The following is a 14,717-nucleotide window of genomic DNA, read 5'->3' on the forward strand; positions in this document are numbered from 1 at the left end:
GCATTCCAATTTCGGGTCTAAAACCCGGAGTTGCTCTGCATCCCTGACCCGGAGTAGTACCCCACCCCCCACCCCCACGCTCCTACTTCTTCCTAACGTGGGTCTCCCGACGCATCCCCTTGATCGTCGGAATCCCCAGAACAAAAACCCCAATCTTTGAAACCCCGGAGTGTTGGAGCTACTCCTTGGGGCAGGGAGCTCGCCCATGGCGCCTAAAAGTCGAGCCAAAAATCCGATCGCAGGTGAAACCCCTCCTCGCGTCTTGCTGCCTGTGCTGCCCCCTGGGGCCTGTGCCGCTAACGCGCCTGCGGGAAGATTCCGGCCCCTCACTTGTCCCGAAGGCGCTCCCCCTCCTTCGTCACCACCGAACTCTCACTCTCGCGTGTTGCCCAACCTAGGAGGAGGCCTAATGGACGGGAAACTCGTGATCTCGTCTATTTGGGGTCAGGCGACAATCGGCGTTTTGGGGACCGTCGACGCCCTCGGTCTCAATGTCCAAGTCCTGAGGGCTTCAGACCATCCTCCCTCCCTCCCTCCCTTTTTTCCTTCCTCCCTCCCTCCCAGGCCTCCACTGTGGAGATGATTAGGTGTAAAACAAATGCTTCCCATTCTCCTCGCCTGCACCCGCTCCCAGGCAAGACCTGCCAGAGCTGAGGTTTCTCAGCGCTTTCTCTGCCTGCATTGGACCCGAACCCACAGAGACAGCCTTTGAGCATAAACGGAGGGTCCTCAAAGGTCACTTTTGATCTGATGCTCTGTGAGCTCAGAGGGCTTTCCTTTGCGGAAGCGAGGCCATCCAGTCACTTAGACAATATTTATACATGGCGGTTAGGTCCCCTGGCCAACCCACAAAAGCCTATTTTACCATTGATTCTGTGCCAAGTTGCAGCTCTGGTGTCAGCGGGACCTCTCCCGCCCGGGCACAAGCTGTACCAGGGCTCCAAGAAAAGATGGGAGGAGTTTAAGGGCGGGGCTCCAGAGCTGGGGGCTGGGGTGGGGCTGGGTGTGTTAGTGCAGGGGCCCTGGCATCTGGACACGTGGGTGCTGTCAGTGGCTCCAGTGGCCTGTGGGCAGCGGAGGCTTCTGGGGAGGACATCAAGGGGAGAGAGGCAGAGACTTTGGGGGCTTTGGGTTTGGTTGGGTCAGAATATAAACTCCTGTAGGAGGGGCTGGGTTCTGAAATATCTTGACTGCCTCCCAAAGGAGCTTAATTGGAACCCAATGAGGAAGAGGGAGACATGGGAGGTGTTTGAAAAGGTAAGGGATGTGACGGCGTTGTGGGTACCAAGGCCCCACCCAGGGTGGATGGGGGTGCGAAGGAGCTGGAGGAAGGCGCCCAGCCAACAGCTGGGGGTTTAGGAGAGGTGGACCTGGAGTGGAAGAACCCTCATCATTAAAATGTCCGTACTACCCAAAGCAATGTATAGATTCAACGCAATCCCTATTAAAGTAACAATGGCATATTTCACAGATATAGAACAAACATTACAAAAAATTATATGGAACCATAAATGACCCCGAATATATGCAGCAATTTTGAGAAGGAAGAACAAAGCAGGAGGGATCATGATACCTGATATCAAACTGTATTACAAGGCCACAGTAATCAAAAGAGCCTGGTACTGGCATAAAAACAGGCACATAGACCAATGGAACAGAATGGAGAGCCCAGAAATAAACCAAACTCTCTACAGTCAATTAATATTTGACAAAGGGGGCAGAAGCATAAACTGGAGTAAAAATAGCCCCTTCAACAAATGGTGTTGGGAGAGTGGACAGCTACATGAAAAAAAAAGTGAAACTCAATTACTAATTTACACCACACACAAAAATAAATTCAAGTGGATAAAAGACTTAAATATAAGTCATGACATAATAAAAGTCCTAGAGGAAAATATAGGCAGAAAAATCTCAGATATTCCATGCAGCAATATTTTCACTGATATATCCCCTAGAGCAAGGGACATAAAGGAAAGAATAAACAAATGGGACCTCATCAAATTAAAAAACTTCTGCATGGCTGAAGAAAAAAGCATTAAAATGAAAAGAGAGCCAACTGTATGGGAAAACATCTTTGCCAATGACACCTCAGACAAGGGTTTGATCTCCAAAATATATAAAGAACTCGCATGAGTCCACTCCACGAAGACAAAGAACCGAATTAAAAAATGGGCAAAAGACTTGAACAGACACTTCTACACGCAAAGGGCCGAGAGACATAAGAAAAGATGCTCAGCATCACTAGCCATCAGAGAGATGCAAATTAAAACCACAATGAGATACCACTTCACACTGGTGAGAATGGCCATTTGTTTGTTGATAAACAAAAAAAACAAACAAGTGTTGGAAAGGATGTGGAGAAAAGAGAACCCTAGTGCACGGTTTTGGTGGGAATGCAGACTGGTGCAGCCACTGTGGTAAACAGTATGGAATTCCCCCAGAAAACTAAAAATGGAACCGCCTTTTGACCCAGCAATTCCGTTGCTGGGATTATATCCTAAGAACCCTGAAACACCAATCCATAAGAACTTATGCACCCCAATATTCATAGAAGCACAATTTACAATTGCCAAGTGCTGGAAGCAACCTAAGTGCCCATCAGTAAATGAATTGATAAAAAAAAAACTATGGTACGTTTACATGATGGAATACTACAGAGCAGAAAGAAAGGAGCTCCTAGCTTTTGTGACAGTATGGATGGACCTGGAGAGCATTATGCTAAGTGAAATAAGCCAGGTGGTGAAAGATAAATACCATATGATCTCACCTTTGAGTGGTGACCCAATCAAGAAAATGGACAAGCAAGCAAAATATAACCAGAGACATTGAAATTAAGGACAAACTGGCAGTAACCAGAGGGGAGGGGGGAGGGGATAATGGGGGAAGGATTTATAGGAACAACTATAAAGGACACATGGACAAAACCAAGGAGTCCTGGAATCAGGGGAGGGAGGTGGGGATGGCTGGGTGGTGGGGGAAAATGCAGACAACTATACTTTAACAACAATAAAATAATTTTTAAGAAAAGCAGAGGTGGACTTGGAGTGGGAAGAGCAGTGAGGTTATAGCGGGAAGGCTGTGGGGACGGGTCCTCTACCTGTTATTCCCTTGGAGCTGCTTCTCAGACTTGGACTGATAGTTTTTGACTTGTGATAAAAAAACAACTTGTAAAATTTGAATCACTTAGATTACTCACTGTATCTGGGAACACTACATATCCCAGGGGGACAGAAATATATATATATTTCCCTCCCCTGGCCATGTTGCATGCTGGGATTTGTAGTTTCAGCATGGACAGGGCAGGTGTGGGGTGGAGATGAATAGGAAAGGGGGTGGATCAAAGCAAGGCTCAAGCTGCCTCAGAAAGAAGTCCCTTTGTAGTGGGTGTGGTGCCCCACTTTTGTGGCTGTGCAGCCCCTATTCCTGCAAGTTTGGTGTGGTCAGCAGGGGTGTCAGGGCCACATCCTAGCTTCTTCCTAGGCAGGTGTGCACAGCAGTTCACAGGGCAGGACCAAGTCCCCCCATGCAAACCTGCTGAAGGGAGCAGTCACCCCTGGGTGCTTGCACTCAGCTTTCTGTTACCTTTTCCTATCTGCAGGGCAGTTCCATGGGGACTGGCACTGCCAGCAGAGCATCATCTCAGCAGGGAAGACCTGTCCCGGGTCGTCCTTGAATGAAGACCAGGCACATCTGTGAGGGCACCTCCTTCAGGGCCACCCCCAAACAGCCGAGAGGGTGGAGTCGGCCTCAGTGAGAGCCAGCACATGAAGCAGCCTCCCCTCAGCTGGTGGGGCCGTGGCGATCCATTTCATTTGCTTTGTTCCCCGCCTCTCCTTCTATTAGTAACATCTTGCTTCCAGGCTGATGATATGTTTGATCCCCAAGAAACAGATGGACTGTTTTTCTTTTCTTAAATTTATTTTTTAAAAATATTTTACTTCTTTATCCTTAGAGGGGAAGGGAAGGAGAGAGGGAGAGAAATACCAATGTATGGTTGCCTCTTGTGTGTCCCCTGCTGGGAACTGGCCTGCAACCCAGGTATGTGCCCTGACTGGGAATCGATGGGCTGTTTTTCAAAGCATAACAGATAAAAGCCACATTGGACACTGTGGCAGCCAGTACAGAGGTCATGTTCCGGGTGTCACCACGTCATTTGTCAGAGCTGGGATTCGGCAGAGACTCAGCCCAAGCATTCAGGTCACAGCTCTGTGTTCCCATCCTGTCCGGTCTCCCCAGGGCCTGGGCCGTGTTGCTGGGTCAGGGGGTGGGTTAACGCTCTCACTGAATAAGGGGCACCTATGTTACCAGTGTGGTGGGGTCCTTATACCTCTGTGACTTTCCACTTGGGGCTATTTTTATTAACAACTCAAGACTCTCCACAATTTTCAAAGCTGAAAATCTACACATAAAAACAGAAAACTAAGAAACATGTTTCAGGGACATTAGGGTTAGGGAGAAGATGGGGAATAGCCCGTGTTTAATTGGTGGTCATAGGACAGAAAAGCCTGCAGTGGCAGAGGGCCTGGCTGAGCAGATTGGGGCCACCGGTGGTCCTGACGGTGGCTGGCAGGAGACCTGTCTGCGTTCCTAGTCAGGGCTCCTCCTTCACTTAGCTTCTGGGGCTGCTTGCCTTCTTACTGAGCTGCTTCTTTAACCTGAGCACACGTTTTCTCATCTACAGAATGGCACAGCGCCTGCTCTGTGAGGGGATGATCCCCCTCAGTGATACCTGAGAAGGTTTCCTCCCTGGGAAGACCAGGGAGGGGACTGCCACGCTGCCCTGCTCCCTCCCGTGTCCCTGCCTTGGTTCCTGCTGACAAGCTGGCGGCTGCAGCACGGAGCTCCCCTTCGCCTTCTGATCGCAGCGGTGTCACGGCCTCGCACTTCCTACATTTCTTTTTGTTACGAACAGCTGTTTGTGATCTGTTTTGTTACAAACAGATTTTGTTACAAAAGTCTGATTCAGGACAGCTTAAGCTCCGAAGGGAATTTATTATGAAATATTGGGGTATTGAGGGTCGGAAGGAAGGGTGATTCAGGTGGGAAGAGCAAAGGCAGTTCTGGGACCTCGCGGGTCCCTCATGGACTCCGTCCCGGCAGCAGGGCCGCAGGCGCCGCCCAGCGGCCTGCTCTCAGTCTCTGCGCCTCCCTCCCGGGCCGAGGCTCAGATTCCCCGAGTGCCGGTCTGTCTGGCCCAGCCGCTGGGTCAGCCGTCTCCCTGAGAGCCCACGAAGCCACTTCCTGGGGCAGGGGGCCCAGGGAAACATATATGAACAATAGGTATGAAACATGTATGAGGCACTGGGGTGGGGGAAGAGAAGTGTTGGGGGCACTCTTCCTACATCGGGTGGAAAACTGAGACACCCCAAGAAGTGTCCGCCGTCTTTCCCCTTTCTGTGCATTTGACCAGGATGATCCGACCAGCTGTTTTGTGACCACACTCGCCCTCCCCCTCCCTCTCTCCCCGGGGGGAGCCCAAAATCATGTTCAGCTGTTGCAGCCACGATGTTAGGAGCTGTCTGTCCATCCTTGGTGTCCAGCATCTCTACTAGTTTGTATTTTGCCGATTTGCTGTTCAATACGGAAATGTTCGTGACCACAGTCTCCAGCGCTGCGTTCCGACTACGGTGGGCCCTGGGCACTGCTGTCCTTTTTGGACCCTTTCCGCCCCGCCAATCAATCAATCAATCAATCAATCAACAAACAAACAAACAAATAAATAATTCAAAATTCTATTTGATTGCTTTGTTGGTACAGATTATTATATTAATATCATACAGATAAATTAATATCATATTAAGATATTTTCTTCAACCAAAAAGTTTATTTTGTATTATAAAAGAAACACGAACATTTTCCTGGACCCAGAAAGGACTGCGGGTCCTACGTTCTGTGTCTACTATGCCTAACAGGTACGGGCCTGACTGTGTCTTTGTTCAAGATTTTATACTCTAGTTGTTTATTATACTTTATTAATTTAAAAAATCCCTTTTCCTGTTTGCTTGGTCCTGATTTGTCTTGGTCAGCAATTTTCAACTGGTACCACAAGAATTTTTAAAACATGCAATACCTGACTATTTAGTCAGGGGCACTGACCTCTTTTCCCTTATGATGTCAAATAAAAAATGACAACAGCCATCATAACAATAGCTGCACTGTGTGAATCAACCAAAATTGTACCTATTTTTGTTAGATTGGCAGAAAATACAATTTTTGGTGTGGTGCAGAATTTTAGTAATTTGTGTGTGGCACGAGATGAAAAAGGATGAAAATTCCTGGTCTTGAGTAATATACTTTGTTTTTTAAAAAAACCTGCTTTTTTCTTTATCTGGTTTATCTATTTTAAAACTTTTTATTATGCAAAATTTCAAAAATACAAACATGTAGAGAATAGCTCTCCATCAGCCATGAGTTGATAAAAATCTTTAGCTCATGGCCAATCTTGTTTCATTTCTACTTCACTGACTTCTTCCTGTCTGCTGGATTCCTTTGAAGCAACCCCAAATATTATATAATTTCATCTGTGTGTGGCCCTGAAAGATAAAGAATCCTAAAATATAATCACACTTTTATTATCACATCTAAAAATTAATAATTACTCCTACTGTCATTAAATATTCACTCAGTGTTCAGATTTCATAGATTGTTTTATGGGTTTGTGTGTGTGTTTGTTTGAATCATGATCCAAATAGTTGATAAAAGTCCTTTTTTAAATATATTTTATTGATTATGCTATTATGGTTGTCCCATTTTTTTCTCCCCTTTATCCCCCTCTGCCTTGGACCCCCCCTCCACTCTCCAACATCCCCCCCACTTGGTTCATGTCATGGGTTGTAGATATAAATTTTTTGGTTTCTACATTTCCATACTATTCTTAACCTCCCCCTGTCCATTGTGTACTTACTTACCATTTATGCTTCTTATTTCCTGTGCCTTTTCCTTCATTATCCTCCCTCCCTCTCCCCACTGATAACCCTCCATATGATCTCCATTTCTGTGATTATATTCCTATTCTAGTAGTGTGCTTAGTTTTTGTCTTTGTGTCTTAGGTTCAGTTGTTGATAGTTGTGAGTTTGTTGTCATTTTACTGTTCATAGTTTTTGATCTTCTTCTATTTCTTAGATAAGTCCCTTTAACATTTCATATAATAAGGGCTTTGGTGAGGATAAACTCCTTTAACTTGAGCTTGTTTGGGAAGCACTTTATCTGCCCTTCTGTTCTAAATGATAGCTTTGCTGGACAGAGTAATCTGGGAGGTAGATTCTTGCCTTATATGACTTGGAATACTTCTTTCCAGTGCCTTAGTGCCTGTAAGGTTTTTTTCTGAGAAATCAGCTGACAGTCTTATGGGAATTCCTTTGTAGATAGCTGTCTCCTTTCCTCTTGCTGCTTCTAAGATTCTCTCTTTATCTTGATCTTAAGTAGTGTAATCATGATGTGCCTTGGTGTGTGCTTCCTTGGGCCCAACTTCTTTGGGACTCTCTGAGCTTCCTGGACTTCCTGGAAGTCTATTTCCTTTGCCAGATTAGGGAAGTTTTTCTTCATTATTTTTTCAAATTAATTTTCAGTTTCTTAAACTTCCTCTTCTTCTTCTGGCACCTTAATGATTCAGATGTTGGAACATTTAAAGTTGTCCCAGAGGTTTCTAAACCTTCTCTCATTTAAAAAAATTCTTCTTTCTTCATTCTGTTCTGATTAAATGTTTATTTATTCCTTCTGCTCCAGATCATTGATTTGAGCTCAGGTTTCCTTCCCCTCACTGTTGGTTCCCTGTATATTTTTCTTTACTTCACTTTGTATAGCCTTCACTTCTTCCTTTATTTTGCTACCAAATCAATAATTTTTGCAAGCATCCTGATTACCAGTGTTTTGAACTTTGCATCTGAGAGGCTGGCCATCTCCTGGTCGCTTAGTTGTTTTCCTGGAGTTTTTTAAAAAGTATATTTTATTGATTATGCCATTACAGTTGTTCTATTTCCCCCCTTCATTCCCCTCCACCCTGCACACCCCCTCCTCAACCATTTCCCCCCTTTAGTTTATGTCCACATGTCTCAAGTTCTTTAGATTCTATATTTCCCATACAATTCATGCCCTCCCCCTATCTATTTTCTACCTACCATCTATGCTACTTATTTTCTGTAGCTTCTCCCCCCTTCCCCTCCTCCCACTCCTCTGTTGCTAAGCCTCCATGTGATCTTCATTTCCATGGTTCCACTCCTTATCTAGCTGTCCTCTTAGTTTGCTTCTGTTTTAGGTGTGGTTGTTGATAACTGTGAGTTTGCTGTCCTTTCACTGTTCATCTTTTTTATCTTCTTTCTCTTAGATAAGTCCCTTTAACATTTCATATAATAAGGGCTTGGTGATGATGAACTCCTTTAACTTGAGCTTATCTGAGAAGCACTTTATCTGTCCTTCCATTCTAAAGGAAAGCTTTGCTGGATAGAGCAATCTTGGTTGTAGGTCTTTGGATTTCATGACTTGGAATACTTCTTTCCAGCCCTTTCTTACCTGTAAGGTCTCTCTTGAGAAATCAGCTGAAAGTCTGATGGGAACTCCTTTGTAGGTGACTGTCCCCTTATCTCTTGCTGCCTCTAGGATTCCCTCCTTCATTTTAATCTTGGCTAATATAATGATGATGTGCCTTGGTGTGTTCCTTCTTGAGTCCAACTTCTTGGGACTCTCTGAGCTTCCTGGATTTCCTGGAAGTCTCTTTCCTTTGCCAGATTGAGGAAGTTCTCCTTTATTATTTGTTCAAATAAGTTTTACACTTGTGGCTGTTCTTCTTCCCCTTCTGGTACCCCTATAATTCAGTTGTTGGAATGTTTAAAGATGTCCTGGAGGTTCCTAAGCCTCTCGTCATTTTTTTTAAAATTCTTTTTTCCTTGTCCTTTTCTGTTTGGTCATTTTTTTCTTCCTTCTGGTCCATTCCCTTGATTTGGGTCCCAGTTTCCTTTCCATTACTATTGGTTTCCTGTGCATTTCCCTTCATTTCAATTAATTTAGCCTTCATATGTCCTCTAATTTGTGACTAAAATCAACCAGTTCTGTGAGCACCCTGATCTCCAGTGTTTTGAACTGTGCATCTGAAAGTTTGGGTATTTCTTGGTTGCTTAGAGTTATGGGCTTTGAGTTCTTTCTAATTTTATTTATTTATCTTTAGAAGGGAAGGGAAGGAGAGAAATATCAACCTATGGTTACTTCTGGTGCATCCCCTGCTGGGAACTGGCCTTTGCTGGGAACTGCTGGGAACTGGCCTGCAACCCAGGCATGTGTCCTGACTGGGAATCGAACCGCAATCTTTTGGTTCGCAGGCCCAGGCTCAATCCATTGAGCTACACCAGCCAGGGCTGCCTTAACTTCTTCTTGAGCCATAATGTTTTGCTCTGTTTGCACCTGTTACATATGAGGAGCTGTGGGTGCCACTAGCCCCCCATGGCAAAGCCAGGGGGTCAGGAATACCCGGCATAGCCACTGCTCGTGGAGACGTGCGGTAAGCCCCCCTTGGCAAAGCCGGGGGGCCAGAGCCAGCTGGCAAGGCCGCTGCCCGTGGCACAGTTTCTCTCCACCTTGCTTGGCTCCCTGCCTGGAACCTGCTGTGGCTAGACAATAGGTTTCCCAAGAAAGCTAGACAGCCTGTTTCTCTGTAGAAGGGTAGGTCATGCACCTGTGCTTGATAAACAGGGAAGTTTTGATAGCACCCTCTGTTCCCCTGTTGTTCCGTAGAGTAGCTTTGCAGAAAGGACAAAGAAACTGGCTTGGGTACGGCCCCCTCCTGCTTATTCCCCATAATTGTAATAAAAGCCTTGAATAAACGGAGTTCGGGGCTCAGCGGCATGCTGAGACCTCTCCAACCTGACTCCCTGCGTCCTTGACTCATTTCCACCCCCTCCCCTCTACTGGCGAGGCTGGTCCGCGGCAAGGAGCAGAGCCTTAGGTGGTTGCTGGGTTGTGACGTTGTATGTGGGGGCGGGGTCAGAGAGGGACAATGGTGATCCCCTCTACTGCTTCCCGCTGCTGGGGTCTGCACGGTCTGTCTCACTGCTTGCTCCTTCACTGGTTTATCTGCACGGGAATATGTGACCTCAGTCAGCCCTCAGTGGGTCTGCCCGCTGCTGCTCCACACCTGGGATCCACCCACGGCTGCCTGAGCGCTTGGATTGTGTGCCTGGGTTGTGCACCCGGGTCAGTCTGGTGGATCTTTCCTTCCCGACCCCGCTCTGCTGCTGGCTCTGCCCCTCTTACAGGTTTGGCTGAAGGGTTCGTTGTTGTCAGACTTCCGTATAGTTCAATTTTCTCTGGTTTGGCTGCATTTTTGTTGCTAAAACTTTGTTGTTTTTAAACTTGGTTGTGCAAGAAGGCACAATGTTTACACCTACGCCTCCATCTTGGCGGAAGTCCTTTTCCTGGAGTTTTAATCTGTTCTTTTATTTGGGCCATATTTCTTTGTCTGGGTACAGCTGTTACACTATAAGGGGGGGGAGCCTTAAGTATTCACCAGGGTAGGGCAACCCACTTTGCTGCGCGGTCATGCTGTCTGTGGGGAAGGGGTCAGAGAGGGAACAATGCTGCTTGCTTAGCTCTCACACCACTTTCCATCACATCCCTCACTTCCAACAAGTGGATTGTATCATTTCAGGTGCTGATTCCAAGGTGGGTGTGTTTGTGCACATTCTAGGGCCCCATGGGCCTCTCCAATGGGCTTCCCTGTGAGACTGGGAGTCTCTCCCCTCTTCACAAGCCCCACAGGATTTTACAACCAGAAGTTCCGAGTCTTTAGTTTCTTGAGCTGAAGCCCTGAATTTTGAGGTCTGTTGCTCCCCAGTCGTTCCTCCTGGCTTATCCAGGTATGAATGTGGTAGCACCTGATCTGCCAACCCGCACCTTTCTGTGCACACTCTCCACTAGGCTGCCTGTCTCCTACCAGTGTGGATGAATGTTTCTTTATCTTTTTGGTTGTCACAGTTCCACGCAGTTTGATTTTCTGGCACTTCTGGTTGTATATTGTTTTTAGATTGGTTGTTATCCTTCTTTTGGTTTTGTGAGGTAGTGAAGCATTTCTATTTACACCTCCATGTTGGATGGAACTTGATAAAAGTCTTTTAAGTCTTTAAAGATATTTTTCTTTTTTTGTTAGCTTTTGTGTTTTAAAATTTTTAAATGACCTTATTTGAGCCAAACTGACAACATATGCGGGGAACCAAGATCTTGAATGCTCAGGAGAATAACAGTTTTATAGCTGCTTTTATGCATTTGAAATTAAGGGGGAAACATAAAGAAGACTACATGGAGATGGGAGAACACAAAGCAAGACTGGATTAAAGAATACCTAATAAGATTATGTGTTCTCTTCTGTGTGGTTATTATTTCAAAGTTGTAACCTAGATGGACAGGGCTGGCTTCAGGCAAAGGTAAACCTTTTAGTAAAAAGTTACAGGCCTGGGATGTGACTACTCACCCTGACCTGCCCAGTAAGAAATTCATGATCAGGTCACCCTGTGAAGTTATTTTACACAGAATCCTTTTTTTTTTTTGTCCATAGTTCCCCCTTTTGGTCATAAATCAATCTGAAGGATGCATTGGCAACTCACCCTTTGGTCAGATAGTGTTGTTGAACAATGCTAGTGAGGCAGGAGATAGAATAGGTAACCCTGAGACACTGCAGCTGTCATTAGTCAGCATCCTGATTTCGGAGTCACCCTGTGACACCTGATAATAATTAGCACTGTGATGTCCTCCCCAAGTGGGCAATCAAGGAGGATTGTGGGAAATCACATGTGTAGCAGTTAAGTAAAAACTCTATAAAGCCTGTAGCCCTTCAATAGAAGGGAGCCATTCCCTGGCCAGAGATGGGCTGCTCCCATGTCTTGGGAATATACTTTCTTTAATAAATTTCTGGCTTGCTTTGCTTTACAAGATCAGTGTGGTCAGTCCAATTCTTTGTTGGTGACCACCAAGAACCTGGTCCCTAGTCTGTAATACTAAGAAGGCTCATTACTAAGAGGTCTCAGTATCAAAGTTGTCCTGTTGACCATAGCCATATTGTATGGTTGGGGCAATACTGTAACAATGGGTTGAGGCCAGATTTTTCCCTAAAAGGGAAGGACAGATAAATGGAAGGCATTCAGGTCTCATGGTCTTCATTATGAAAAACTGCTCTAGATCATTTCTTCCTGTGAACTGTCATGGTCTGAGTTTTGCCTTCTGTCTCATTTTTTTGTGTTTGATATCGAGTGTAAGATATACATAAGCAATAAAAAGGGTGTTAAAAGTTATCCATGTTCAGCAATCATCAAATAACCCTGTGAGGTTATTTTCCATAGAATCCCTTTTTTGGTCCACTTCCCACTTTTAGTCATAAATCAGTCTAAAGAATGCATGGATGACTAACCTTCTGGACTCTATAGAAAAACCCAAAGAACAAGTATAACATTGTTATGACTAGCATCATCAGCAGACAATCAAACAAAATGCATTGTGAGTTCAATCCATAGGTACACAGGCCTGTCAATAACATGGGATACCTGCCTACCTCTGATGTCAGCTTCTCATCCTAGAGGAGTCTTTGATGTTTGGAGACAGGGGTAGCTGTCCATTCATGGCCCGATAAGCCCCCTTCCAATGAGGTTGGAAAGTGTCTTCTATTTGATGTCCTTTCCAAAAGCAATATATGATGTCTTATCTCTTGTGAGCTTGCTGTGAAAAAAACGTCATTACCAACTTGGCATTTTTCTTGAAGTGACTATTAAACCTCAGCAATTGTGTAAGATGTCTCTTTTTAATAATGTCATCTCAAAAATTCCCTCATCCAAGTTCAGCTTAAATGCACTGTGATACATGAAGGAATGCAAAACCTGAAAAACAGGGAGTCAGGGAGCAGGGAAGAACCCAGTGTTCATCTTGGGTTTCCCATAACCCTTGATATTTGTCCAATTTACAATGTCTTATTTACCCATACAATGTACCTTAGAAACTTTCTTCACTCATTTTATAATTTTAAATCTTTAGAGGTGTTCTAGGGGCCCTTGTGATACACTGCAAAGCTATTCCTACATATGTTGACATTTTAACCCTTAAAGCCTCAATGCCTAATGAAAACTAAGTAATCGATTAGCATTCTTTTTTTATTTTTTATTATTTTTTAAACATTGTTTTATTGATTATGACATTACATTTGTTCCATCCCCCCTCCTTTCCCCTCCACCCTGCACACCCCTCCCCCACCATTTTCCCCCTTTAGTTCATGAACACGTGTCTCAAGTTCTTTAGATTCTATATTTCCCATATTATTCTTGCCCTCCCCCCATCTATTTTCTACCTACTGTCTATTCTACTCATTCTCTGTACCTTCTCCCCCTTCTCCTCCTCCCACTCCTCTGTTGCTAACCCTCCTTGTGATCTTCATTTCTATGGTTCCACTCCTGATCTAGCTGTCCTCTTAGTTTGCTTCTGTTTTAGGTGTGGTTGTTAATAACTGTGAGTTTGCTGTGCTTTCACTGTTCATCTTTTTTATCTTCTTTTTCTTAGATAAGTCCCTTCAACATTTCATATAATAAGGGCTTGGTGATGATGAACTCCTTTAACTTGAGCTTATCTGAGAAGCACTTTATCTGTCCTTCCATTCTAAATGAAAACTTCGCTGGATAGAGCAATCTTGGTTGTAGGTCTTTGGATTTCATGACTTGGAATACTTCTTTCCAGCCCCTTCTTGCCTGTAAGGTCTCTTTTGAGAAATCCACTGACAGTCTGATGGGAACTCCTTTGTAGGTGACTGTCCCCTTATCTCTTGCTGCTTCTAGGATTCTCTCCTTCATTTTAATCTTGGCTAATGTAATGATGATGTGCCTTGGTGTGTTCCTTCTTGGGTCCAACTTCTTTGGGACTCTCTGAGCTTCCTGGATTTCCTGGAAGTCTATTTCCTTTGCCAGAATGGGGAAGTTCTCTTTTATTATTTGTTCAAATAAGGTTTCCACTCATGACTGTTCCTCTTCCCCTTCTGGTACCCCTATAATTTGAATGTTGGAACATTTAAAGATGTCCTGAAGGTTCCTAAGCCTCTCCTTATTTTTTTGAATTCTTGTTTCTTTATTCTTTTCTGTTTGGTCATTTTTTTCCTTCCTTCTGGTCTACTCCCTTGATTTGAGTCCCAGTCTCCTTTCCATTACTGTTGGTTTCCTGTGCATTACCATTCATTTCAATTAGTTTAGCTTTCATATGTTTCTCTAATTTGTGACTAAAATCAACCAGTTCTGTGAGGATCCTGATCACCAGTGTTTTGAACTGTGCATTTGAAAGATTGGCTATTTCTTCATCACTTAGATTTATCGGCTCTGGGGCTCTGGGTTGTTCTTGAGCCATTTTTGGTCTGTTCCTGCCCGTTAAGTATGAGGAGCAGAGCCTTAGTTGTTTACCAGGGCGGGGTCACTCAGGTCACTGGTTTGTGTGCTGTGTGTGGGGGCGGGGTCAGAGAGGGAGCAATGGCAGTCCTCTCTGCTCACCAGTCCGTCCCACTGCCCAGGCCTGTTTATCCGAGTGGAAATGTGTGAATCCGCCGCCCTGCGCTGTGCGGTCTCAATGCTCACCTCTTCACTGGTTTATCTGCTCGCAAATGCTCGCAACCACTGACAGCCAGCCACGCCTCTTCCCTGTGTCCGCCCGTAGCTAGCCTGCACCTGGGATCTGCGCCTTCAGCTGCTTGCGCACCACCCAGTCAGGGATCT

This window comes from Artibeus jamaicensis, unplaced genomic scaffold, assembly GCF_021234435.1.
Source record: "Artibeus jamaicensis isolate MK-2021 breed Jamaican fruit bat unplaced genomic scaffold, CSHL_Jam_final contig_601, whole genome shotgun sequence".
Taxonomy (NCBI): domain Eukaryota; kingdom Metazoa; phylum Chordata; class Mammalia; order Chiroptera; family Phyllostomidae; genus Artibeus; species Artibeus jamaicensis.